General features: G+C 35.9%; 1 protein-coding gene and 2 long non-coding RNA genes across 4 annotated transcripts in view; all 3 read left to right on the forward strand.

Annotated features, from left to right (window-relative positions):
* Positions 1 to 27,895, forward strand: part of LOC123547265 (sulfotransferase 1B1-like) — a 134,965-nt gene that overhangs the window by 67,201 nt on the left and 39,869 nt on the right. The gene's annotated exons all lie outside the window — the stretch shown is intronic.
* LOC123559216 (uncharacterized) lies at positions 6,158 to 11,074 on the forward strand. 2 transcript variants are annotated; one of them, XR_008372448.1, is made up of 6 exons: positions 6,158 to 6,252; positions 6,567 to 6,642; positions 8,828 to 8,927; positions 9,087 to 9,560; positions 10,513 to 10,697; positions 10,925 to 11,074. It is a non-coding gene; the product is annotated as an uncharacterized LOC123559216 (long non-coding RNA). The 2 variants fall into 2 exon arrangements; XR_008372447.1 differs by having other exon boundaries at positions 9,087 to 10,697.
* On the forward strand, positions 11,537 to 26,518 carry LOC128559547 (uncharacterized). The gene is made up of 4 exons (XR_008372452.1): positions 11,537 to 11,671; positions 13,942 to 14,081; positions 17,198 to 17,340; positions 25,451 to 26,518. It is a non-coding gene; the product is annotated as an uncharacterized LOC128559547 (long non-coding RNA).

The following is a 27,895-nucleotide window of genomic DNA, read 5'->3' on the forward strand; positions in this document are numbered from 1 at the left end:
TAATTGATTGAGTAAACAATACTAAAAGTAAATATATTTTATGAAGGAAATAAAGTAGGTCTAAAATTTGACGTAAATGTTCGTGTGCTCTTACGAATTATTTCAGAAACTTCCCTGTATGACTATACTTAACATGGCAGTGCTGGGTTTTCGTAGATATGGAGTTAATATGTTACCCGAAATTACCAGAAAAAAAGTTTTACGTATCTTACGTATTTGTTGTTTAAAATATTTCTGTAAGATAAATGTGGATTTTTTAAAGAAAAAATGTAAACTAGTAAACGAGCTTTTTTGTTCTTATTGAAGAATTCAGTAGATGATTATGATAAACGTTATGCTTAAAACCAGTCTTGATGAGATATACGATGACTTGGGCTAAAACTTTTGTCAAGTCCTTAAAGAACTTTCAGAATATCTGTGTTTAATAGCATAGAAGCAACAAATTTTGTAAAACCTTTTGAAGTTTTGAGATTTTTTTCCTATTTTTCTGTTTGTTTCACAGGTAAAAGTTTTTCAACGAAAATACACAAATTATGAGCTATAAAAATATCATCGTAATTTGAAAAAAAGACCTACTACCACACCACATCAAGATATTTATTACATGACTCTTTGTATAAATCACCGGTCTATAGTTTGTAATATTGACCTATCAATAGCTCAGTACTGGTGTGCTGTGTTAAAGTCAAAATTTGAAGACATGAAACCTGCGAATATGTATTTATGACGTCATGTAATAAAACACAAAGTGAGTGGCTTGTCGATAAATTGTCAATCACACATAAGAACACTGACATGAAAATCGTATATCAAGCAGTGAACCTTAATTTTGGTGAAGGAAGATCAAAGTTACTCACCTGCTGTAGTACAGGAGACAGATACAAAAAATATAACCCCGATTATTCCAAAGCACAGCTTGTTTTCCTGTTAGTCTTGCAACTAAGTGTTTAAATGGAACCGTTTAACAATCGAATTATTTTATACAAATATCAAAATTGACGTTTCCGTATGTTTGTTTAAACACATTGTGGACTACGGAGGTGTCCTATGGACAAGAAAAAGAAAGAAAACTTGAATATCTCAATATACTGGTACTTTTTGTTATATGTGAGTGCTGAGAATCGTAGCAAAGCTTTTACGTCAGGCTAAAAGGAAAGAGTCGCGCGTATATTATTTAAGGCGCATGTATGCTTTAAAAAGCCGTACCTACGTTATTCAATGCGTTATGTATGCTATGAAAAGTCGCAAGTATGCTTTTAAACTTCTTTAAGTCTTCCGTAAACCGAGCGTGCACATTTTTTTTTCACTGACATCAGTCTGAGAAGATTACGTCCCATGTTTACTAAATGCACATAAATCAACAACGTTAAAGAAGGGGCGGAAGATGATGTAAGCGCATGTGTGCCGATGCGCACCACGAAAAAAATCACTTTTTTAAGTTTCGAAACCTCAGCTACGGCCAGATCTTATATTACCCCTAAGCGATGAGGTGTCATCCCGGAGTTGAAAATCTTGTTTGAAAAGAAACCGGCTTAATGTGTCTTTTAACGTCCAGCCGGTCCATGTGATAGAAACAATAGAAAAGAGAAGCTGACCAGATGTTTTTCAATCCAGATCTTTTGCACAAATATCATATCTTATTATATGGTATAGGGTATAAACATCCGGCACCTGTGGTACATATATTGTACATGTGAACTTCGGCTGCGTTTTGCTATGGAGGCCAGTCACTGCCGTTGTAATGAAGTATTTCGACCCCCATAGAATAATGACCCCCCGGTCATTATTCTATAGAAAAAGTGACCCCCCGGTCATAGTATTATGACCTCCAGATCATAGTACTATGACTCCCCCACGTGAAGTAAACTGAACCTCACGAAGAATATTGACTCCCATAAAAAAACGACCCCCGGTCATTTGGTCAAATTTAGTGATAACTCATGTATCTAAGGCCTAATTGCTGCATTTTATGCCCCCACTCGGGGGAGGGGGGCATATAGATTTGTCCTTGTCCGTAGGGATTCTATTTCTAGACGCTGTATCTTGGTGTATACATTTTTTTTCAGGAAAATAACAATTCACAATACGTTCACAAAACACACCAGTGTCAATAATCCCTGCAAACTTCGGTATGAAGTAATTCTTCAGAAGAAAACTGCACAAGAAACTGCTAGCATAGAACTTAGTATTAAAAGAAGTTGCAATACTTAGCAGTGGCAGTAAAGTACGGTAGCGGCAACAATAGAAAGTAGTAGTAGTAGTAGTAGTAGTGACAGTGGTAGTGTCAGTTGCAGTAGCAGCAGCAGCAGCAGCAGCAGAGGAATAAGTGACAGCAACAACAGCAGCAGGAGAAGAAGAGGTAGATGTACAAGACGTATTAGTGGAAGCAGGTATAGTAGTATCAGTAGTAGCAGTTGTAGTAGTAGTAGTAGAAGTAGTAGTAGTAGTAGTAGAAGAAGAAGAAGTACATATAGTAATAGCAATAGAAGTAGCGGCACCAGTAGTAATAGTACAATCAAAATGTTAACTATTGGCAATGGAGGGTATTAGAGTTGTAGATCTAGTAAAATTGTCCGTTAGGTTTGGTAGGGATCATTTTTTAATAGATATTATCGTCGAAAGTATTTTTAGGAGCCGGTGTTTTACACGGGAAGAGTAACTTTTTTTAAATATATTATGTCCGGGAATCGATATTGTACGAGAGTTCGAATGTAGTAATTTCGGCAGTGAGTATTTTACATGGAAGGAGTCACTTTTTCTATAGAATAATAACCGGGGTCGTTATTCTATGAGATTCGAAGGGAGTCATCTTTAGGGAGTCAGTATTTTACTTGGAGGGGTCATTATTCTATAGAGTTTTCAAAGGGAGTCAGTTTTTTTATAAGGGGAGTCAATATTTTATAGGAAAGGAGTCACTTTTTCTATAGAATAATGACCGGGGGGTCGTTATTCTATGGGGGTCGAAATACTTCATTACACCGACACAGTTAAAGTTATTGTCATATGACCTACAGCAACTGTGATTGATGGACAGTCACTGGCCATAGTAGATCATCATCAAGATTAATTGGCATTTGTATAAACTTTCTCCATAAATGATGTAACGTAAGAAAAATCAACTTGGTAAATGAGGAAGGCATAAATTGTTACACAGCACAGCGGTGCGGTTCAACGACCCGGTAAGTCAAATGAACTCGAACAAAACATGTTTGACACAGTCTTACACAATTCACTCATCCTTTGTAAATCAATCAACACGTTTTTCCCGGGGCAATGCCTATGTTCAGTTCACTTAGCACGTGATTTTCATGACTACATATTGTTATTGATGGCGCTGGCATGGATATTTAAAGTGACGTGAATGGTATGTACATGTTTTCTTCCTCTATTTTTTTCTCTATTTTCTTTCTGTTTCTGTCGTTCTTCTTTTCTTCCGTTATATTTATTAGTTATTCATTTTCTGTTTACCACATGTTTTTTTTTTTACCTGTGATAAAAATCGTGCAAATTCGACTGTAGTGTAAACAGTGGAAACTATTTCTAGAGAAAAAGCTAATGCCACTGCTTTTTCAGTTCTGCGGATTGATAAAAAAGAATAATACATCAGAATTTTCATAGTTATAATTGATTAACTCGGAGTGAAAAGCATCGGGAGAGAGAACATGATTATGCTCAAACTGAGGTAGATATGATCAAATTTTATCGTGTTCATGTTCCTATTTTCAGAAATGAACGATAACTATGGAAATACAGAAATGAATAATAACTATGGAAACAGCCAAATTATGCTTTGTGCAAATGTGTGGTTTTTTTTAATGGGAACATTGTTGATCGCGCAAACAACCTTGCACCCATGAAAAAGTGTTTTTGGGGACGCATGGTATAGCTTCCTGCCCCAACCCCTGTCTATCATCAAAATGCATTGTACAAAATTCGAAGAAAATGTTTATTTGAAACTTCCTTATTACTTACTGAATGAAGCTTTTACAGCGTATTTTGACAAATAACAAAAATATTTTGGTCAAATTCTTATCCTGGAAGTGAAAACGGTCAGTCCTGAATCTTTTTTGTAAGTTTGGTTGTTCTCGATTGATCTACATAGACTGTGAGTCTTTCTACTGATTGTCAAGCTTTTTGTATAAGTGTTGTTCCAATGAAAACAAGTGTTTTAAAATAACTTTGACAGTTTTGATTGCAAGTGAGACATTTATGTTTAAGGCATCGCCTACAGTGGCGGCCATTTGACTCAAAATTTTACATGCAAATTTTCATAAAAATAAAAGATGACTAAATCGTAACAATACAGTCAATAAATTTGTCATAATTATGTTTTAAATATCTATGTGAACATATGTAAGAAAAGGATGTTCATTTCACTACCTGTATTATGCCTTTATTCGATATTTTTCTATGACAAAATTTTGCAATTTTACGTGCAGTCAAACTCAATATATATTCAATACATTTCAAAGATAATTACAGCCAGTTGTAAAGTAGACCGTGAAGAATAAAGTCTTCGGAAATTATTTTGAAATTTTACCTGATTACTGAATTATACACAAAAATCCCAACACTATCAATTTATCCAATTTGTGTTATCTGTTCACACATAATTTACATGTATATAAACAGGCGATATTATAGGATTATGTATAGGTTTACCTGGCTACCTGTGGTCAGTAATGCATGTACAAACAACATTTTAAATTAAATTTACATGGGGTTGTCTTTTTGTGTCTAATGCAATAACCAGGAACAATTTCGACAAAAATCCATAAGAGTTTGCAGTATACATATTGTACTATGAAATTAACTAAATTTTGTCTTTGTAATATTTTTTATATTGAAGTTTGACTGCACATACAATTTCAATATTTTGGGGTAAACTTTTGGTCTAAACGAGACTCAAACATTTTACAAGCAGCATATGTACTATAAATCATCATATGCTTCTTATGTTGATGATAATTTGACCAGCTGTTAAGGCTTTAGTGCAATTTTCAAGAGAAAAATACTCGGCCTGAAAATATGAACTGATACTGAGTTGTGACTGTGGCGATGCCTTAACAAAGTCTTGTTGCTTTTTAGGTTGTGTCTTTGTGGCAGAGATAAAGTGGTGTATATAAGATCATAGATGGGTCCACGTGTTTTCAGATTTCTACTGTAGCCTAAAAAGGTGCGTATGTTGTCTTACTTCCTGTGTTTGATATTTCTAAAGGCAACACTACGATAAATATTTGTTTCTGTTCTTACACATCCCTTTCTGTATTTCATACCCTTAGTAAGGTTACTGTGAAAAACGAAGATCTAGATAATGATATAAAATGACCGACATTCAGCTAAATTAATATTTGACCTATATTTGATTTTTAGTATTACTTTTGGTTGTCGAGGCGTTGCCATGGAAGTAAATACTTCAATCTGACTAAAGTACATATCCTATTACGCTACGCATAGGATCTGAAAACGACCTATTCATTGCCTCGTTCTGACGGCTCTTTCTCTAGCCAATCAGAGCCTAGCTTACAACATCTTGCAAATCTACATGTAGCATTGACTTTTGATATTTACAATTCTTATGTCGTAATGTATCAGATAGCCGGTTAGCTCAGTCGGTAGGCCACTTGCTTTGTAAGCGAGGGGTCCCGGGTTCGAGTCCTGGAATAACCGCATATTTTTCTTATCCTTTGACAATCGAACAAGTCGTCTGATTGGATAACATAAAAATAGCAATAATGGAAATCCAAAATATACAGAAGACGAATGTGAATAGGCCGTTCTCAGATCTTCGTTTAGAAGATCAAGTACTTTAGTCAGATTGGTAAATACTTTAGAATAGTTTTAAATACAAAATGAGATAAGCCCGCACGCTTAGCTCGAAAGGGAGGGCGTAGGTTTACGGATCGCGGGGTCGTGACTGGGGCATATGTTCTCCGTGACGATTTCAAATTTTGATGAAAGACATTGTGTCTAAAATCATTCGTCCTCCACCTCTAATTCATGTAGGCAAGTTGACAGTTATTTGCGGAGAACAGGTTTGCACCGGTCAGAATCCAGGAACACTGGTTAGGTTATCTGAAATGCTGCTGAAAAATGGCGTTAAACCCAAAACAAAACAAAAAAGAAGATATTTAGACAGAGCAACATTATGTTTCTGTTTTCTTCCTATGTAGGTTGTGTTCAAGTGACAAAGTTCAAGATCAAAGAAACAGATCACGGTTGGATGTGTTTTTCAAATATGGAATATTAAATGTATGTATTTTCCCCATTTTTGTCTGGATTTTTTAAGGCAAAACTGATTTATATTTGCCTTTGTTCTTACACATGCCTTTCTGTATTTTATACAATCAACAGTGTTACTATGGAAACGTACATCTACATTCTGATATAGATGCTATAAATGAATGACCGATTCTGTAATATTGTTCATGGATTGCCTTCATTGATTTTGAGTCATTTGTCTAATAAAAGTGATGTTGTCATGAAAACATGTTTTAATAAACAGTTTTATGGCAAGTGAGGCATTCAAGTTTAACAAAAGCATGTTTTTCTTCTTGCATTTTAAGTTGTGTTTTAGTGGCAAAGATCAAGCACAACATACAGATCATGGACAAAGGTGTTGCTAGATCTGAAGCACAAACGGTATGCATATTTTCCTATTTTCTTTGTCTGGAATTTCTGAAAGCAACACTAGAATTAATATTTGTTTCTGTTCTTAAGCATGCCTTTTTAGCTCCACTATTCGGAGAATAGGGGGGCTATACTACTCGCCGGCGTCGGCGTCGGCGTGACCCTTCTTGGTTAAAGTTTTTCGGCAACCTTTGTTTTTCTGTCATATCTTTGTTACTATTGCTTATATCTTACTGTAACTTCACATAAACATTGTCCAGTATACAAGTAATGTATGTGTAGGGGCTGAGTCCATTATACCAAAGGTCACCAAGCTGTTATACTTAGGTTATTTTTAAGGTTAAAAGTTTTTCGGCAACCTTTGTTGTTTTTCTATTATATCTTTGTTACTATTGCTTATATCTTACTGTTACTTCACATAAACATTGTCCAGTATACAAACAAAGTATGTGTAGGGGCTGAGCCCATCATACCCAAGGTCAAGGTCACCAAGCTGTTATACTTAGGTTATCTTTAAGGTTAAAGTTTTTCGGCAACCTTTGTTTTTCTGTCATATCTTTGTTACTGTTGCTTATATCTTACTATTACTTCACATAAACATTGTCCAGTATAGAAACAAAGTATGTGTAGGGGCTGAGTCCATTATACCCAAGGTCAAGGTCACCAAGCTGTTATACTTAGGTTATTTTTAAGGTTAAAGTTTTTCGGCAACCTTTGTTTTTCTATTATATCTTTGTTACTATTGCTTATATCTTACTGTTACTTCACATAAACATTGTCCAGTATACAAACAAAGTATGTGTAGGGGCGGAGCCCATCATACCCAAGGTCAAGGTCACCAAGCTGTTATACTTAGGTTATTTTTAAGGTTAAAGTTTTTCGGCAACCTTTGTTTTTCTGTCATATCTTTGTTACTATTGCTTATATCTTACTATTACTTCACATAAACATTGTCCAGTATAGAAACAAAGTATGTGTAGGGGCTGAGTCCATTATACCCAAGGTCAAGGTCACCAAGCTGTTATACTTAGGTTATTTTTAAGGTTAAAGTTTTTCGGCAACCTTTGTTTTTCTGTCATTTCTTTGTTACTATTGCTTATATCTTACTGTAACTTTACATAAACATTGTCCAGCATACAAACAAAGTATGTTTAGGGACTGGGCCCATTATACCCAAGGTCAAGGTCACCAAGCTGTTATACTTAGGTTATTTTTAAGGTTAAAGTTTTTCGGCAACCTTTGTTTTTCAGTTATATCTTTGTTACTGTTGCTTATATGTTACTGTAAGTTCACATAAATATTGTTCAGCATACAAACAAAGTATGTGCAGGGGATGGGCCCATTATACCTAAGGTCAAGGTCACAAAGTTGTTATACTTGGAATTATTTTCATGTTAAATTTTTTCGAAAGCTTCGTTTATAGACATATTTATGGTACTTTAAAAGATAATGACTTGAAATTAAAAATATTTCTTTATAATCATCATCTGCATGTGTGGTTACAAACCCCATAACTCTAATTGTATTTTTGACAGAATTATGCCCCTTTTGTACTTAAAGTTTTTTTTCTGCAATATTCGCTTTCTGGATATAACTTTAATGCAATATAAGATAAAGACTTGAAACTTAAAATGTATTCTTATCATCATCATCTGCATGTGTGGTAACAATCCCCATAATTCTAATTTGTATTTTTAACCAAATTATGCCCCTTTCATACTTAAATTTTTTTAACGAACTTCGTTTGCTGGACATAACTTTGATACTATATAAGATAATGGCTTGAAACTCAAAATATATCTTTACCATCATCATCTGCATGTGTGGTAACAATCCCAATAACAATAATTCTAATTTGTGTTCTTGACAGAGTTATGCCCCTTCGTGTATCTTCCTTTTAAAGTAGAGGCCTCTTATTGAGATATATATTAATTTTACTGTCAAATCGCCGAATAGTGGAGCGCGCTGTCTTACGGACAGTTCTTGTTGTATCTAACACTCAACAGGGCTACCATGGAAACCTACGCCTACATCTAAGTATTGGTATCAATGGATGACAGACGTCCAGATGTACAGTTATACAGCAGATGTTGGGGCATATAGGGTGTGTATATTTACTTTTCCGTTCTTTAGGCCACACTGTGATATGTTTGTTTCTGTTTATACACATAAATTTCTGTATCTATACACTCAATAGGGCTACCATGGAGACGTACCTCTACATCTAGGCAGTGGTGCAAATGGAAAACAGACATTAAGATCTACAAAGTTGTACGGCAGATTCTGGAGTACAAAAAGTGAGTATATTTACTTTTCCTTTCTTGTTGCCACACTATAGATATATATCCACATCGCGGGCTTAGCGCAAAACGGTTGTAACTTCTTTATTTCATACAAGTTACAACCGTTTTGCGCTAAGCCCGCGACATGCATTTTTGCATCTATACACTCAACAGGTTACCATGGAAACATACATCTAGGCAATGGTATAGATGGATGACCGACGTCTGGATCTACAAAGTTATACAGCATATTTTGGAGAATACATGGTATGCATGTTTACTTTTAATTTCTTGTAACACTATAATACATTTGTTTCTGTCTTTACACATGCCTTCTGTGTCTTATGCATTCAACAGGGTTACCACGGAAACGTATATATACATCAAGGCAATGATATAAACGGACTGCAGACGTTCAGATACACAAAGTTTTACAGCAGATGAAGCATATAAGGTGTGTATGTTTACTTTTTCTTCCTTTTGGCAACATTATGTTATGTTTGTTTCTGTTTTTACACATGCCTGTCTATATCTTATACACACAGCAGGTTTAGCACGGAAACGCATGTCCACATCAATGCAATGGTATAAATGGATGACCGGCGTTCAGATGTTCTAAGTTATACAGCAAATTTTGGAGCATAAAGGGTGTGTATATTTACTTTTCCTTTGATGCGTAGTTTGTATTAAGGTAATACTAAGATTATATATGTTTGTTTTTGTTCTTACACATGCATTTCTCTATCTATACACTCAACAGTGTTACCATGGAAACGTACCTCATCATCTAGGCAATGGTATAAACTGATGACCGACGTTCAAGTCCCTGGCAAGAGAGAAATCCAGCTGTCGATCAAGTGCTACAGGCTTAGCTTTAAATAATCTAAGCCTTGCTAAGACCTGAAAATGAATGTCAGGCAAAACTGAAACAAAAGTAAAATAACTGAATGCACTTAGAGAGCACCTAATCTATCTTGTATATTATCGCTTCGTGATACTGTATGTTTAGTGTTTGCTGTTTTGTCAGGGCTTTGTTTACAGTGGCTACTTGGTTGTGTTTGTTTGTGGTGGTGTTTGTTGTGGTGTTTTTGTGTGTTATGTAGGTGTCTGTGGTGGTTTCAATGTGGTCTTCTCGGTTTTATTCTTGATGGTTGTATTGTTTTGTTGAAAACGGGTATTTGGTGCGTTTTGTTTGTTGTATTGGGTTCTTCGTCATGGTGTTTTCTTTCTGCCATTACCAATGTATTATTACTCGCTTTGTATACTGTAGAAAATTATTAGAATAAGTTAAATATTATATTGTGTTATAATAACTTTACTTGTCCAGCAAATTTTAGATACACGGAAACACATATCAAGATATATGCAGACGAATAGGCATCATGTGCAGACGACAGCTTGGACTGGTAAGAGTGCGCCATTGTTTTATTCCTTTCGTTTTGCATTGCTTTTTTCCACTAGAATATTGGGGTACGTGAAGAATGAAGACGCAGACGGATATTGAAGATGCATACCAGACAAAATTTGGGTTACTGTTTATTACGAACAGGTGCGTATGTTGCTTGTTATATTATTCTATTTTGTATGCATCTCTTTGCAGAATTTTCAAGTTGAATACAAGCAGGTTTAAAGATATCGCATTGTAGATGACAATATGGTCTAGTGGATGGTGAAGATAGCGCGACTGATGTTGACTGTACATACACACGTTAAGATGTCATGCTGTAGATGTGACAATGGTTTAGTGGATGACGCAGCTTTGTTCTTCTTCTCGGACGCACTGAGGTATATAATTTGTCTGTACAGTTAGTGTTTTTCTTTTGCTAGCTTTATATTAGTAGTGTAGTTTTCAGCCAATTACACACATTCATTTTCATTTCAATATATTTTCTATAAATTGAATATTTTCTGGTTATTATATAGGTCTACATTGTTTTAATTTACATAGTTTTAATTCTTTTTTTTATTTTAAACCCGATTATTGTTAATATTGTATAATGATTGTCTACTAGTATTCAGTCAGCAGAGCATAACTGTCAACATTTAGAAAGCAAAGGTCAATTTTCCATCTGGAGCAATTCAATAGCATAGAAATGTGGACACAGATCCTGGTTTTGGCGAAATAAATACTCGAAATATCCGACGAGAATCAGTTTCTTGGATTATACACGTAAGGACTTACTATATCTATCACGCATTTTGGATACAAGTCAGATTAGGGAATGACAGAATTCAATGTGGTTACACTACATTAACTTGTAGATGTATAATTTCGAAGATTTTCATGTTTAGTGTAATTCTATGTCAACACAACTTTATTTGGCTCACTGTAGTGATGTGGTCTAAATCAGGCAAAGGTTTGCGACAATATTAGCTTGAGACGGGGTTCGAATTCGTGATCACCGCTATGTGAATTTCAGACGCGGTTTTACAAATTGTAACATATTTATACGAACTTTAAATTTTATTCAGTAAAGAGTAAACAGGATAAAAGTGTCTTTTCATTTTTTAAGAAAGTTGAAAAAATGCCCAGCTTTCCATACGTGACTTTGATGTAAATAAGTATTGGTGAGAAACCCAAGAAAAAAAACAATGTGGCTATTTACTTTATTGTATCAATAGGAAAAAAATGTTAGTTGGTGGAACAATTGTGGCAGTAGAACTACCTTGCTGGTACCCTAACGAAGGCGGTCACCAGATGTGCATTGAAACCCTATCGAACCCTTGCGTTAACATGGTAATCAGCCGTTATCAACAAGGTAAGCTACTAAATTACACAAGAATTATAATTTATGCGGCGCGAGTTGTAGTCAGTTTGTATAAATGGGCGACAGATACCTTTTTGTTGCTGACCTAATCATGCGGTTGTTAGAGAACTGAATTCTGTCGATTGTTTTGAAACAACGTAAATATGACAAGCACACCGAAAGCTACTGTTGGTATAGACAACTGGTTTTGTGACAAGAACTTTATTTGATTTTTTCCTAAGAGATTTATAAAGTAACGTAATATTGAGTGGTAATTATTTTAATTTACAAACTAATGATTTCGGTAACTGCAGTTAAGAATAATATCCATGTGATATAAGAAGATTCATAACATGACAATTAGTGTTGCTTCTAGCAGACGACACATGTTCTTTATATTAGACGACTCAAGTAGCGAAAGACTTAAGGCTGGAGTAACCTTTAATAAGACATATATTGAAACTTATTATGTCTCCCCCAGGAGACATATTGTTTTTGCCCTGTCCGTCCGTCCGTCTGTCCGTCCGTCCGTCCGTCCGTCCGTACGTCACACTTCATTTCCGAGCAATAACTGGAGAACCATTTGACCTAGAACCTTCAAACTTCATAAGGTTGTAGGGCTGCTGGAGTAGACGACTCCTATTGTTTTTGGGGTCACTCCATCAAAGGTCAAGGTCACAGGGGCCTGAACATTGAAAACCATTTCCGATCAATAACTAGAGAACCACTTGACCCAGAATATTGAAACTTCATAGGATGATTGGTCATGAAGAGTAGATGACCCCTATCGATTTTGGGGTCACTCCGTCCAAGGTCAAGGTCACAGGGGCCTGAACATTGAAAACCATTTCCGATCAATAACTAGAGAACCACTTGACCCAGAATGTTGAAACTTCATAGGATGATTGGTCATGAAGAGTAGATGACCTCTATTGATTTTGGGGTCACTCCGTCAAAGGTCAAGGTCACAGGGGCCTGAACATTGAAAACCATTTCTGATCAATAACTAGAGAACCACTTGACCCAGAATGTTGAAACTTAATAGGATGATTGATCATGAAGAGTAGATGACCCCTATCGATTTTGGGGTCACTCCATCAAAGGTCAAGGTCACAGGGGCCTGAACATTGAAAACCATTTCCGGTCAGTAACTTGAGAACCACTTGACCCAGAATGTTGAAACTTAATAGGATGATTGGTCATAAGAGTAGATGACCCCTAACGATTTTTGGGTCACTCTGTGAAAGGTCAAGGTCACAGGGGCCCGAACATTGAAAACCATTTCCGGTCATTAACTTGAGAACCACTTGACCCAGAATGATGAAACTTCATAGGATGATTGGTCATGCAGAGTAGATGAACTCTAACGATTTCAGGGTCACTCTGTTAAAGGTCAAGGCCACAGGGGCCTGAACATGGAAAACCATTTCCATTCAATAACTTGAGAACCACTTGACCCAGAATGTTGAAACTTCATAGGATGATTGTTAATGCAGAGTAAATGACCCTTATTGTTTTTGGGGTCACTCTGTTAAAGGTCAAGGTCACAGGGGCCTGAACATTGATAGCCAGTTCCGATCAATAACTTGAGAACCACTTGACCCAGACTGTTGAAACTTCATAGGATGATTGAACATGCAGAGTAGATGACCCCTATTGATTTTGGGGTCAGTCTATTAAAGTTCAAGGTCACAGTGGCCTGTTCATGTAAAATCATTTTTTGGAAATAACTTGAAAACCACTTGACCTACAATATTGAAACTTAACAGGATGATTGGACATGCAGAGTAGATGACCCCTATTTATTTTGAGGTCACTTGATCAAAGGTCAAGGTCACAGGAGCCTGAACAGTGACTTGAGAACCACTAGGCCACGAGTGTTGAAATTTAGCGGGATGACTGGACATGCCAAGTAGATGATCCCTATTGCAGCCAACCATCAGTGTCTCTTTGACTTTCGTTTCTGACCCCTTTTGACTTCTTGCCTATAGGACTTTGCATTGGGGGAGACATGCGCTTTTTTACAAAAGCATTTTCTAGTTTGTCAACGTTATATACACTGATATTGGATTGTTTAACGTACAAATCAAAGGCGATTTAAATTTATAAGCCGTTTGTTGCGGAAATAACAAAAACAACAACTGACGAGCGTGCTCTGTTTGTGCACTTTTTGGCAATTTATGAACTGCTTCTTGAGGATATTAGTGTCATTTACTGTCATTTCATATAGTGCAATAAAAAGTTGTAAATGTAAGATATTAATTTCCATCACTTTTCGATAGGCAAGATAGTGCATGGTTATAGTGGAATTCAAGCCTTGGTGGAACTTCCTTCTGTATTTGTCCCGTCTTGTTGATGGTAGACAGCTGTTCAACACCTCGTACACAACAGAGAAACCCCCTCGGACGAAGACTTCGTTCAGGTAAAGAGAAATATTAGATCATATGTATGTTCTGTTAGAATTGCGCTGTCTGCAGCTGTTTAAAATAGTTTCAAAAACATGGTATTGTGGCAAACAATTCTTCTCGCAAATACATATTGTATATGTTTGCCACATAAATTCGTGAACTACACATGTGCTTACACAAATGGCAAACGTGGTTATCATGGTTGAGCATTTGACCTGTTGTCTGGAGTCGCCGATTCGAATCTTGATGAGAGAGAAAATTGACTTCGGTCTCATATGCTGATGAGATGCGAGTACTGGTTAAGAATAGTTTTATCAACGGCGTCAAAGACCCGCGAGACATACATATTTAAACTTTCCGTCCGTCTTTCCGTTTGTCTGTTCGTCCGTCAGTAAGTCTGTCAGTCATATTTCTTCTGTGCTCAACTCCTACAGTTTCTCTTCAATAAAAATGAAATCTGTCGGGAGTTTTATGTCCGATTCTTTTGACGAAATTGCCATTTTCGGACTTTGAAACATTATCAATATATAAGAACATAGTGTAGTCATTTTACTTATAGTTTGCACAGTTCAAATGAAATAAAGATAAAGTGGATATGTGTATATTATCAGATTTTTGATGAACGATTTTTATGCCCCCAGCATCTACTGATGCGGGAGGCATATAGTGATTGTCCTGTCCGTCCGTTCGTTCGTCCTTTCGTTCGTCCGTCCGTCTGTACGAGGTTAACCAAATGGGACCGTTTCATGTAGCATCAATATCCCTTACAGGAATGACTTGATACCAATGCAGATGTAACCTGTGACCATTCCGCATCTTCAAACATCACCTGACCTCGACCTGATTTTGGACTTAGGTTGCTTTATATTGGTAGTCTCTTGGTTAACCAAATGGGACCGTTTCGTCTAGCATCAATACCCATTACAAGAATTAATTGATACTAATACAGATATAAACTGTGACCATTCCTCATCTTCAAAACATCACCTGACCTCAGTTTGACCTTGACCTTGACCTCGTTTTGGACTTAGGTGCAAAAGCTAACGACAAGAATGCCACAGGGGGCATAAAGCGTTTATTGAACGCAGCTTCTTGTTCTTCTGGAGTAATGTCTCTTTTTACGGACTTTGAAAATATCACAACTACAGCATAACATTCTGTGGAATTTTTAGTAAACATCATCAACTTCAAGTACACAAGCGCATTTTTAGCTCGACTATTCGAAGAATAAGTAGAGCTATCCTACTCACCACGGCGTCGGCGTCGGCGTCACACCTTGGGTTAAGTTTTTCGTACCAGTCCACATTTTGACAAAGTCTTTTGAGATAAAGCTTTAAAACTTTCAACACTTGTTTACCATCATCATGGCCAGTTATAGGCAAGAGCACATAACTCCATCAAGGATTTTGGCTGAATTATGGCCCCTTTTGACTTAGAAATCATGGTTAAGTTTTTCGTACCAGTTCATATTTTGACAAAGTCTTTTGAGATAAAGCTTTGAAACTTTCAACACTTGTTTACCACCACCATGTCCAGTTATAGGCAAGAGCACATAACTCCATCAAGGATTTTGGCTGAAATATGGCCCTTTTTGACTTAGAAATCTGGGTTAATATTTCGTACCAGTTCATAGTTTGACAAAGTCTTTTGAGATAAAGCTTTGAAACTTTCAACACCTGTTTACCATCGCCATGTCCAGTTATAGGCAAGAGTACATAACTCCATCAAGGATTTTGGCTGAATTATGGCCCCTTTTGACGTAGAAATCTTGGTTATGTTTTTCGTACCAGTTCATATTTTTTGTAAAGTGTTTGACATATGGCTTTGAAACTTTTATCACTTGTTTAGTATAATAGTCTCTATCTGTAGGAAAGAGAACATAACTCTGTCATCTATTTTGGCTGAATTATGGCCCTTTTTGGACTTTGAAATTGGTTCTGTTTTCATACAAGTCCATGTTTTGTCAAAACTATTTGACATATGGCTTTTAAACTTTGAACACTTGTTTATCATTATGATTTCCATCTGTAGGCAAGAGTACATAACTATTTTGACCTAATTATGGCCCTTTTTGGACTTTGAAATTGGCTCATATATTGCCATTTAGTGCAAGACTTATCGAAATCAAAGTAATACAGGAACATTGTTTGTCTAATCTATTTATTTCTTTTGTCTGAATATCCGTGGAAATATTTTGACCCCATTCTTCAATCAATTCTTCGAATAGTCGAGCGCGCTGTCATCAGACAGCTCTTGTTTTCTGGAGTTGCCCAACTCGAATGTTTCTGGAGATTTGTCCAATCTTTAATTTAGTACTATTCCATCAAACATTTTAGACGGCATGTGTTATAGCGATGATGTTGACATCGTTCGACAAATACAGACAACAATTATTTAACCTTTGCAAATTTACACAAATCCATTGTCCGTTTTGTTTGCATGGTTTTAAAGGCACTTTAGAAATTCTGCATTTGTAATACATAGTTTTCCACTCTCTAGAGATAACACGCATGATTATGCTCGAGGCATGCATGCTTGTTTTTCGAAATTTTTGCTAATGATTTAAACGGTAATATATCTTTATGCTCATTTAAATATCCAGAAACAGTCATTTTCAACAATCAATTTCAGAATTGAAATTTTAGATATTTTTAGTGTCCAAAATGACTGAAATTTACAAGGGAAAACATCCTATCAAAATCGTTTTTTTACGATTAATTCAAAACAAATCAAGATATTTTGAAACTTTAAAACGTTCATAGTATCGCCCTCAATGACATACAGTCGTATAACATGCATATAATATATTATATGTAAAGAGAAAATAAGGAAAGCGTTGTTACAGAAAGGCTAAAACAATAAAGATAAAACGCACAAAGTTAGACATCAAGACTAATAAAACTAGGAGGCCTTTCCAAAAGAAGCATTTCAATTTGTATAAACAAGTTATATAACCATAAATTCCTTGATAATTGTCCAAGTCATTATGTTTAGATATTGACCACAAACCTACAGCAAACCTTGAAGAGAAAGAATTCAATGACCTCGAGCTACTCTGCATATTTTCATTGATTTTCATGGAATTACTGGCTATTGTAGCATCAGGCCAATAAAGTATGATTTATTTCAGATCTAAATGGGCAAGGAGACAGTGTTGCCATTATTGAAAGACACAGGAAAAGACACAGGAAAGGAAGCAATGACAGAAAACAAATATCACCATACCGTCTTGTCTTTAATGTTTCCAACAGCTGACAGTCCGATGTAAGCCAGGTAATACCTTTCAGAATTTTTGGTTGATATTTGACTCAGTCTGTAAGCAGTTATAGCCTCCAATATGTAGTGGAGAGACATATTGTTTTAGTGCTGTCCGTCCGTCCGTCTATATGTCCGTCCGTCTGTCACCAAGTTTGTCCACGCAACTCTTTCGACACCGCTGAATGGATTTACACCAAATTTAGCAAGAGCGATCATTGCGTGGCCTAATTGTGCATATCATCGGCAGTTTTTGGTCCGATGATTTCTTGTGGAATTATGACCCTTGATTCGCCAATTGTTTTGATGTTTTAGCCACTTCTCTTTTTTGATTTGGCGGATTTCCACCAAACCGTACAAGCGAATTAAGTACCAATTATGCATATTTTGGACATGTTCTGATTTAGTGATTTTCAGCAGAGTTATGATCCTTTATTTGTCATATTTTACAGTGTTTTACACTTCTTGCTGTATACAGTTAGGCTGAATTTCACCAAACTTTACGAGTGATCAGTGTGAAGCGTAGTCTTGCATATTATCGTCATGTTGTGGTTAAATGGTTTTCAGTGGAGTCATGACCATTGATTTGACAAATCCTATGATCAGCGCTACTTTTTCTATACCACTGGTTGGAATTCCACCAGACTTCACACGATTTACCATGGCCAAGCTAAGTTGTGTTCATCGTTGGAATGTTATGGTTCAGCAATTTTCCCCTGGAACTATGGCCTTAAGTTGTGGCATTTTGCAATTTCTGTGTGGCAAATGGTGGGAGACATACGTTTCCGTGAAAAACAATGTCTAATTTATTATAATTTTATGCCATATAATCTGCAACCGTTTTTATTCAGCTCGACATCGCGAATTATGTAGAGAGCTATCCTACTCACCCTTGCGTCGGCGTCAGCTATTTAATGTACGTTCGCTTTATCTCTGTTTTACCCAACGGGTTTTCTTCAAACCTAAAAGTGGATCTTCAGCATCCGCAGCATATGACACAAGGTCCATAACTCTAGTGTCAATCTCTCATGAATTATGTCCAATTTAGTTTAAAGTTTTAAGCTCGTGTTTTTTTCTGCGCTCAGTGTTGAAGACCCGGGGTGCATTAGGAGTTTGTAATGCCCTTCCGTCCTTGCATCCAGCCGTCACACTGTCTTGTGTACTCAACCCCTTTTACAGTTTCCTTTCAATTCGAATGAAATGTTTTAGAATTGACAATATGACAAGTACACCTGTATCATGTGTACCATCTCAAATCAAGATCACTAAACATCAACACGAAGTAGACACGCACACATTATCAATAATTGTTTCTTGAAGTTTTATGTTTAGGTCAGCTTTTCTCCTAAACTATCAAAGCTATTGCATTAAAACTTGCAACACTTGTTTACCATCAAAAGTTGACACTATACAGCAAGAAAAATAATTCCATTTTCCTTTTGCAAGAATTATGGCCCCTTTTGGACTTAGAAAAGCAGATTTCTTTGGATTTCGCAATAAATGTATTACAATTACAGCCGTACCTTGTGTACCAATTCAAATGAAACTTAGAATATATCATCAACATGAAGTGTTTTTAGTGCATATTATCGGAATTCTAATTGCAATCCGGGTTTCGAGAGTTATGTCCCGTTTTCGGACACTAATCTCATTCTGTCAAACGTTTTGAAGGGACATGTGCATCATTCCTATAAATCATTGGACTTGATTTAAACTTTAAAATGTTATTTCACATTATCAACAGCATGTACAATAATTCGTATAACTCAGTCTTTCATGATTAATTTCCCCTTCTAAAACCGCTGTTACGTAAGGTCGGGGAGATTGTCCTATACGTCAGACATATTATCAATATTTCTAAACAAGCTAATATCTGTTATTACCTAATGAACCAACTGAATGAATTTTTAGCTGGACTATACAAAGTATGGAGAGCTGTTCTACTCGAACCGGCGTCGGCGTCTTTCCGCGTACGCACTTCGGGTAAAGTTTTGATGTACTTTCTCTTTGTCTCTGTAATTACTTGATGGATTTGTTGCAAACTTACAATATTCATTTTTCATCATCACCCACATCATATGACACAAGAGTAATAACTCTCGCACCAATATTTAAAGAGTTATCCCCCTTTTTAATTAGAATTTTAGGTTAAAGTTTTGATGCACTTTCGCTCTGTCGCAGTTATTACTAAATGGATATGATTCAAACTGAAATAGTTGCACACACATACAAATCACACTTACATCTTTATGACACAAGCCCAAATCCTTGCCCCATATTCACTACCCCCCCCCCCCCCCCCCCCCCCCCCCCCCCCCCCCTCACCACCACACACACACACACACACCTTTTACTTAGGATTTCAGGTTAGTTTTCATGCACTTTCACTATGTCTCAGTTGATTCAAACTTGAAATACATGTAGTTGTTCCAAAGCATCACCCACATCATATGACACAAGGTGCATTATTATTGCACCAATATTTCATGAATTATGCCCCCTTTTTGCTTAAAATTATACTTATTTAATGTTTTGATACACTTAATCCTTATCTCTCTTATTGATTTTGACACAGAATCAAGCTATTGTCCATTATTTTCAACCACATTAAACTCTCTAGTGACAGCTCCAGCTTCCTCAGATGTGCCCAGTTTCATCATCCATCATCGAGCGCGCTGTCTCCTGTGATAGCTCTTGTTTACATTCCTTCCCCATAATAGTAACAAGTTCGTGATCTCGGTTTCATATATCTTACTGTCATTTTCTGATGAAATAACTTAAACTTATAGAAGTAAGTTCAAATTGCGTTTGTCGGCGAGTTTGCTGAGTAACTACACATCTCAACTATATGAAACTTCACACACTTATTTTCCGTGGTAATACCAACGGAATGACATAATATTTCCTAGCTCTTTCTTATATTTTGAGGAAATAAATATGCCATTTTTTAGCTCGACTGGTTTTTGAAAAAAGAAAATCTACGAGGTATTGTCACTTGTTTGTCGGTGTCGGCGTTGGTTAAATTTTTTGTTCAGGTCCACCTTTTCTCAAAAACGCGTTTAAACTTTGCACACTTATTTATCATCATTAGTTGACAGTGTAGGCCAAGAACCATAACTCTGATGATGTGCATTTTATTAAAATTATCGCCCTGTTTTACTTGGAAATTCTAAACTGTATTTTTTGTTTTGTTTACATACTGTCCAGCACTTGAAGACGAGCGATGGCACCCGTAGGGTCAACACACATTTTATGAAACTGATGATGAAACCTAAACACACGTACACTTTTCAAGATATTTTTATTTTTATGAAACTTTACCTTTGATTCTAAATCGTTTCCTTATACGCCTAGTACTTTTTGATGTTTAAGAATTTAAGTTGTTTAGTAGTGTTATCTCTCATGTTGGGTATTGTCATCACTTGATCGTCGGCGTCGGCGTTGGTAAAGATTTTTGTTTAGGCCCAAATTTTTCTCGAACAAACTATGCACACTTGTTAACATCATGAGATGTATAACTTTGCCAGGAACAATAACTTTCGCATGCACTTTGTCAGAATTATGACGCTTTATGTACTTAGAAAATAGGAATTTCTTGGTCAGTTTTTAGCTCAACTATTCGAAGAATAGTCTAGCTATTCTACTCACCCTAGCGTCGGCGTCGGCGTCACACCTTGGTTAAAGTTTTGCATGCAAGTTCATACAGCTATCATTTAAAGGCATATAGCTTTGAAACTTATTTTTCTTTTTCTAGGTCAATTACCAAACTCACTGGGTCAAGTTCTATAACTCTGATGTCATTTTGCGCAAATAATGCCCCATTTGGACTTAGAAAATCCTGGTTAAAGTTTTGCATGTAAGTTACTATCTCCAAACTAATGCAGATATTGAATTGAAACTTCACATGTGTCTTCGGGGTTGTAAAACTAGCTGATTGCATTAAGGTCCATAACTCTGACCTGCATTTTGTCCAAATTGTGCCCCCTTTTGGACTTACAAAATCCTGGTTAAAGTTTTGCGTGCAAGTACATACAACTATTACTTAAACGCATATATATTTGAAACTTATTTTTTATTTTTCTAGATCAATTACCAACCTTACTGGGTCAAGTCCCATAACATTATGCCCCCGTTTAGACTTGGAAAATTCTGGTTAAGGTTTTGCGTGCAATTTCTATCTGCAGAATAAATTGAAACTTCACATGTACCTTCGGGGTTATAAAACTAGTTGATTGCATCAAGTCCCATAACTCCGACATGCATTTTGGTCAAATTATGTCCACTTTTGAACATAAAAGTTCTGGTTAAAGTTTTGCATGCAAGTTACTATCTCCAAAACTAATGGAGATACTGGATTGAAACTCTATAGATATTTTTACATTTAGGGTAACATTTCCTGCTTCTGGGACAATAATTCGAATAGTCTAGTATTGGCTGTTTTACGGACAGCTCTTGTTGTTTAGGTTAACCTATCTTGTATACTATCGGAGCTTTATGCCCTTATTTATTTTCATAAGATTAGTACTTAGGTCAACAATCTTACATTTTTCATGCATTTTATCAGAATCATGGCCATTTTTAACTTAGAAAATTGACATTCATGGTTATTGTACCCCCCGACAACAAAGTTGTAAGGGGGAGTATACTGGTTTCAGGTTGTCTGTCTGTCTGTCCGTCTGTCCGTAGACGCAATCTTGTGCGCTCCATCTCTCCTTATCCCCTTGACAGAATTTAATGAAACTTCACACAAGTGATCAGTACCAACAGTAGTTGTGCATGGGGCATGTTAAGTTCTTTTAGAAAAAAAATTTGCAGAGTTATGGGACTTTGTTTTTTTTGTTACTATACTATATACATAGACACAATCTTGTGCGCATCATCTCTCCTGATCCCCTTGACAGAATTTAATGAAACTTCACACAAGTGATCAGTACCAACAGTAGTTGTGCATGGGGCATGTTAGGTTCTTTCAGAAAAAAAAAATGCAGAGTTATGGGACTTTGTTTTTTGTTACTATACTATATACATAGACACAATCTTGTGCGCACCATCTCTCCTGATCCCCTTGACACAATTTAATGAAACTTCACACAAGTGATCAGTTACAACTGTAGTTGTGCATGGGGCATGTTAGGTTCTTTCAGCGACAAAAATTGCAGAGTTATGGGACTTTGTTTTTTTGTTACTGTACTATATACATAGACACAATCTTGTGCGCACCATCTCTCCTCATCCCCTTGACACAATTTAATGAAACTTCACACAAGTGATCAGTATCAACAGTAGTTGTGCATGGGGCATGTTAGGTTCTTTCAGCGACAAAAATTGCAGAGTTATGGGACTTTGTTTCTTGTTAACATACTATGTACATACAGTCTGCATATGCAATCTTGTGCATGCCTAATCTACCAAACCCTTACACACAATTTAATGAAACTTCACACAAGTGATCAGTACCAACCCTAGTTGTGCATGGTGCATGTTACTTTCTTTTAGATAAATATTCTGCATAGTTATGGGACTTTGTTTTTTGTTACTTTACTGTATACATACAGTCTATATACATACAGTCCACGTAATTATGCAATCTTGTGTGCGTCAAATTGCAATGTACTGTGTCAGTGCATGCGGGGCGTACATTCATCACCTTTAGTGATAGCTGTAGTTTTTTGGGGCTTGGTGAGTCTTGATAAAGGCCCTGGGCCGAACAGTTGTCCCAAAAAGTGACAATAAAACAATTCTGATGAATATTTATTCAACACATTTGGTTACTTTTTGTTAGGTCCACTTTTCTTGAATACTTTGAAATTTCATACATTTTTCCGTCGTTAATAGGCAATTCAAGTAAAAAGGCTCAAGAACCATATTTTTCTTGCATATTGCCTGGAGTTAAACACTAACAGACGCGGTCAGTAGAACAGTATGCGGTGGTCTTAACATATTTTAGCTCGTCTGATTTAAAAATATATGTACCAATTGGTCGTCAGCTTTATAAAGATTTTTTTAGCTGCTCAGGTGAGTTTTAGTGACCGCTCGATGTCCGGCGTCCGTCGTCTGCCTGTCAACATTTATATTGTGTATGCGATAGAAGCTGTAATTTTCAACCGATCTTCATGAAATTTTGTCAGAATGATAACCTTGATAAAATCTAGGCCAAGTTTGAAAATGGGTTATCTGGGTTCAAAAGCTAGGTCACTAGGTCAAATCAAAGAAAAAACTTGTGTATGTGATAGAGGCTGTATTTTCAAACTGATCTTCATGAAATGTGGTCGGAATATTGTTTTGATAAAATCTAGATCAAATTTAAATATGGGTTATCTGGGGTAAAAAACTAGGTCACAAGATCAAATCAAAGAAAAACCTTGTGTATGCGATAAAAGATGTATTTTTCAATTGATCTTCATGAAATTTGGTGGGAATGGTTGTATTGATAAAATATAGATCGAGTTTGAATATGGGCCATCTTGGATTGAACACTAGGGCACTAGGTCAAATCAAAGAAAAACCTTGTGTATGCAATAGAGGCTGTATTTTTCAAATGATCTTCATGAAATTATGTCAGAATGATTGCCTTAATGAAATCTAGGTCGAGTTTGAATATGGGTCATCTGGGGTCAAAAATTAGGTCATAGGTCAAATCAAAGAAAAACCTTGTGTATGCGATTGGGACTGTATTTTTCAGTTGATCTTCCTGAAATTTGGTCAGAATGATTGCCTTGTTAAAGTCTAGGTCAAGTTTAAATATGAGTCTCTGGGATCAAAAACTAGGTCACTAGGTCATATCTAAACATGTTTGAACTCGAGAGACCACATTTTTAGTCTAATCTTAATTAAAAGTGGCCAGAATATTTGTTTCCACGAAATCACTAGATCAAACATGTTTATACTGTTATAGTATGTTTCTAAGATGAGCGACCTAGGACCATCTCGGCCCTCTTGTTTTGTTTTGGTTGTTGTAAGCTTTAAGAATTACAGCTTTGAAACTATGTACATGGTTTTAAGCTCATCTTATTTTTGAAAAAAAAGGATGAGTTATTGTCATCACTTGATCGGTGTCAGCACCCGCAAGGCGGTGCTCTTGTTTCTCCTTAACGATCAAAGATTTTGTTTTAAAACTTGGAGCAGTTATATGCCATTAAAAGCTGACTCTGCACTGCAAGTGCCATGACTCAGATTTATTGGTTAAGTTTTATGTTTAGGTAATCTTTTCTTCTAAACTATCAAAGCTATTGCTTTGAAACTTGCAACTGTTGTTCACCATCATAAGCTTACCCTATACATTAAGAAACATAACTCTGTCCTGCTTTTTTGCAAGAATTATTGCCCCTTTTGGACTTAGAAAATCAGATTTCTTTGTTAAGTTTTATGTTTAGGTCAGCTTTTCTCATAAACTATCAAAGCTATTGCTTTAAAACATGCAACACTTGTTCACCATCATAAGCTGACCCTGTACAGCAAGAAACATAACCCTGTCCTGCTTTTTTGCAAGAGTTATGGCCCCTTTTGGACATAGAAAATATCAGATTTATTGTTAAGTTTTATGTTTAGGTAAACTTTTCTCCTAAACTATCAAAGCTATTGCTTTGAAACTTGCACCTGTTGTTCACCATCATATTAAGCTGACTCTGTACATCAAGAAACATAATTCCATCCTGCTTTTTGCAAGAATTATGATCCCTTTTGAACCTTTTTGAAAATCATGGGTAGGACAATATTTCTATTTTACAGAGACAAAAAAAATTCAGATGAGCGTTTGCATCCGCCAGGCGGTGCTCTTGTTAATCCTACGTTAGTATTAAAGTAGGCCTAGAAACTCTTACTTGCGTTTTATCAAATTTATGTTCATCGAAAATTGGAAGTTTTTGGTTAAGGTTCACATTTTTATTTTTATATGAGCTATAGCTTTGAAACTTTGAAACCTTGTACAATTTTTTAGTCTCAGATTTCTTTTGTCCGAAATATTGTCCTTATTGTACTAAGAAGACTGGGATTTCGTGGTTAAAGTTTTTGTTAAAATCCATCATTTCCTGAATTCTGTAAAAGGTATAGCTTGAAAATATGTTCAATTTTTAATTTGACATTACATCTTGAAATATTTCGTATATTAATTATTTGTTTTCGTTTTCAGATTCACAAGTAAGAAGTATCTGCAGAAGGAAGACCCAATTATGGTAGATCCACGACAGTCCTGGCACAAGCAAACATGGCATCACCACAGCCCCGACACAAGCCTTGTTAAACAGATTAGATATGAACTGACATGTATATAATTATACCCTCATGTATATGATTATACCCTCGTGTACAAAGTACATGGGATTATATTGGAGTCACACATGTCAGCAGGCCCGTTCGACCGTTCGCCTATCTGTCCATCATGTCTGCTGGGAAGATTAAAAAAAACTGGCTTCATTTATTAGCCTTATCAAGAATGTTCGTTGTGCACAACCCAAGTCACTAGGCCCAAGGTCAGTATTATTCTTGGGGGACAAAGTTGAAATAACTTTAATTTAGTGTCCGCTCCATATTGTCTAAACTGCAACGAATATTTAGGTCAAGCATTCGTTATTGTACTCGCCCTGCCTTCAGGGTCACTGTCACCGTTAATTTCAGTTAAAAAATTTATATGATTCTCAAAGTCACTATATTTTCTTGACTACATCAAACTTCACATAAGGAATGATTGTGGTAAAACACAGACATTTATTTGTTAGGGGACAAGCATCCAAAAGGTCAAAGTTACTGGGGTCATATTTTTTAATTGTGCTGGTTAAATCTTAGATTGTTTCTTATATCTTCTTATTCACCTGCTCCTACCCCCTACCCTACCTCCAAATGGAAAAGAGCCTTAGTTTCATCACTCACGCTTACTTATATCCTATAACAATAAATATTGGTCAGCATTTCCGAATAATCACGCGGGCTTTCCTTCCAACAGTTCTTGATATAAAATTAGGATTAGTAAATAGATGTAAGCACTCACAACCTAGTTCATTAGGTCAAAGGTCAAGTTCTGAAGAGATCGCACCATATTGTCTAATCTAATAAAGTAAGCACTAACTGTCAATTCCATCTAGCCGAAATAGGAAAAGCACAACATATGCCACTTGGTTAAAGGTCAGTGTGACACATAGGAGGTCAAAGGTCAAATAGCTTTGTGTCTGCTACATATCTTGTAACCCCATTTTCCTTACACTCATAAGCAACCATTTTCCTTACACTCATAAAAACTAAGTAATAAGTATCAGAAGGAACCTGTTATAGAACCCAAGATTATTAGATCCCAAGTCAAGGTTACACTTGATTGTTTAAAAATGATGACAACATTGACTTACCCTGCATCAAGCAGCGTTTGGGGGTAAACTAATAGCTCTATTTTATCATTTTTAGAGGCATAGATATGTAATTGTTATCACAAGTTTGACAAATATTTCCTAATTTTAGGCCCCCCCCCCCACCTAAATATTTTAAAACAAAAATCAGGAAATTGTTTGTTTTTTGAACACTGAATATTTTAGCTTGGTTTGTTGTCAGTCATGATTTTATGCAAGATATTTTTCTAAATGATATTTTTGTTACAAATAGCACATTTGACATTAATGTAAAATATTCAGGGACAGCGAATTTTTGTAAGAAAAAAAAATGATTTGGTTAACTTTTTCAAAAAGTGTCTCAAATTTTTGCTCTTTTGAACAGTTGCGTTTTAACTGGTCAGGGATAGTTTCAAAAATAAACATGCGTAGTTTAGTTAATGTATAAGAAGCTACTTTTAACAAATTGTACATTTTGGAACGGGGGCTAAAGTCCAAACTCTCGTATATTTTAAAACATATAGAGGACATTTCTTTGTTTCAGTGTAAGCTCGATATAGAAACATTCTAGTGTTCACAACGTGAAAAGTTTTTAGAAAGTATCACACGATTTATTCTACTGCATTTTATTATTATTTTTATTTGATATTTTCTGCCAACGTAACCGCCATACGCTATGTGCAATGTTACTCTACATTTATGGCAATTTTTTATTTTGGAAAAAAGTGACAAAGTGACATTTTACATGTAGTTATGTTTTAGTTAAAATGATATCGCGATTCTACATTATTCATATTCTTGCGTTTAATTGAGGTTACATTAAGTGACAATTATATTTTGGATTTCCCACATTTAAACAGTGGCTTTGTCAAGGTATTAATGCATCGTTGTTTTCTTGAAACCTCAAAAATATGATATATAATTTCCATTATGCTAGTAACTGCTGAACATAAACGATAATAAGACTGGAATTTTTATTCAATCCGCATTCTAGTCCTTTGGATCACATACATGTTGCTTTTAAAAAAGTTCCATTTTTGGCATCCTTTTTTGTTCATGAATTTTACACACTGTTGGCGTAACTTTAAAACCAACACCTCAACCTGAGACTAACCTTAACCTTTTGGGGGTGAAGTGACTTTTAAGCAACTTGTGTCTTTTATGGGATATCAAGACTAGCATATTTTGATAATGATGGTAAAAATTGTTGGCAAACTTTCAGGTTTTTAGGTCTTGGATTTTAATGGAGTACTGTAATATAA

The sequence above is a fragment of the Mercenaria mercenaria genome, chromosome 9, assembly GCF_021730395.1.
Source record: "Mercenaria mercenaria strain notata chromosome 9, MADL_Memer_1, whole genome shotgun sequence".
In the NCBI taxonomy this organism is placed as follows: Eukaryota; Metazoa; Mollusca; class Bivalvia; order Venerida; family Veneridae; genus Mercenaria; species Mercenaria mercenaria.